Source organism: Nilaparvata lugens, chromosome 5, assembly GCF_014356525.2.
Source record: "Nilaparvata lugens isolate BPH chromosome 5, ASM1435652v1, whole genome shotgun sequence".
Classification (NCBI taxonomy): domain Eukaryota; kingdom Metazoa; phylum Arthropoda; class Insecta; order Hemiptera; family Delphacidae; genus Nilaparvata; species Nilaparvata lugens.
In genome coordinates, this window is record NC_052508.1 from 68,719,640 (window position 1) to 68,721,527 (window position 1,888).

The following is a 1,888-nucleotide window of genomic DNA, read 5'->3' on the forward strand; positions in this document are numbered from 1 at the left end:
ACAACATAAATAAAATAATATCCTATTAATCTCTGCATTTAGCTTTAATCTACTACCTATTAATTATGAGGAAATTTTCGTGTTTAAGATGCTGAAAACATAAAATAGTTAAATTATGCATCAAATTGAAGAGATTTCAATGCTCTATAAATACACCTACGGTAAGCATTCATTTCTACGATGCCTTGTTGGAGAGTTACAAGTCCAGAAATAGCAAAAAAAAATGAATAAAATCACATTACTAACATTTCAATAGCGAATATATTGCAAACTGTTGAAAATATCACAAAAAATGTAGAAAATTCATCAAGCTTGATTTTTGAATGGTTGGTCACGTCGGTTGAACGCATTGTTCCGAAGTTATAAGCGTGTAAGGAATAAACTAAAAATCAACTTTTAAACCAATCTTATCTCTTCAGCACAAAGGGTAAGGATGGGGAATGTTGAACTCGAAATAAGAAACAATTTTTGTTGGCAATATTTCAATCTAATTGTAGAAGTACAAAACATATTGTGAAATGATTTTGAAACATTCAATGGTATTCAATCTAAATTTAAATGAGACAAGTTGCTAGTCTACAAATATATCAATCCTCTTCAGCTCATTTATCACTGTGATTGTGAAAATGGTTCAAATTACTGAATGAGTGTTGCGTGTTTTTAATTTAGACTAGATGCTAGTATATTTTCAAACGCTTGGACTAATCAAATTCAAAATTTTAAATCATTATACAGATCAAGTATGTTGGACAACACATCTGTTCCTATTTCTATCGGACTATTTTCGTGCGGTGACTATAAACTATTAGCTTATCATGCAATAGGGCCCTGGAGATAGCTCCAGAGGCAATGATAAATATTTTGATGTTTTTTTTTTCAAGATAAATGCTTTGAAATCTAACTGATTATTATAGGTCTAGTTAGGAATTTGGTGCGTTTGTTCTGCTCTAGATACAAAGAAAGTAAATTTTAAATTCAATCCAAAAACACTTCTAATATTTGTTGACATTTAGAGATAGTGGGAGTGCTTATTCTGGTTCAATTTGATTAGACCACTATTTCATTATCATTTGTCCGCTGGCATTCCAAGGGCTCTGCTAACGTTTGGATCGAAATTGTGCTTCGATTTGTACGGCTTGCAGTCGCGGAAGAATTCGCCAGATTTTCCCCGAACTCCTCGGAAAGAGCACAGTGTAGAACGTTCTGTGCACCCTATCAACAAAATAATATGGAATTTATTCACTTATTTTATCATTCAGAATTACACAATGTTCAGAAGAGTACCACAGGCTTACGCCCAAAACAGTTCCTATTCTAATTTATAAAAACAGTGTAATGTAGCCGATCGGCTAAATGTCAACAGTCAAAATGTAGCTAGTGAGGTCTACGCTATAATAGCAGTATTCGATTAACGTTGGTATTGCTATTCAATTCAATTTTTCTTCCGTCTGTGAACATTCATATACTGGATAGACATTGTCGATTAATAAAATACAAGTTCAAATATTTACAATTATCTCAAGAAGGCCGATCAAAGAGACTGACAAATCTTACATCTCCTCGTCATTCAAGGAATAGAGAGGAGATTAATCAGTTTCTCACGGAGCACTTTCTTGAACACTTTTTCATCCAACTCTTGCACCTGCAGTGGAAGTCTATTAAAATTGTTGAAGTTATGTGTTCTTCAACATTTTTCAATTAGCTACACACTTCAATTTACAATTCAAACACACATTAATCATTTTTAAATAAATTGTAATTGAGTGTAATGGGGCCCATGGAGTAGCATTTGATCTGAACATTTTGTATGTATGAAATAATGATGTTTGGCAGACCTGTTTGGCAGAGCGCATGTAGAAGAAAGCGATCGGCAGAAAGAGCAAGTACT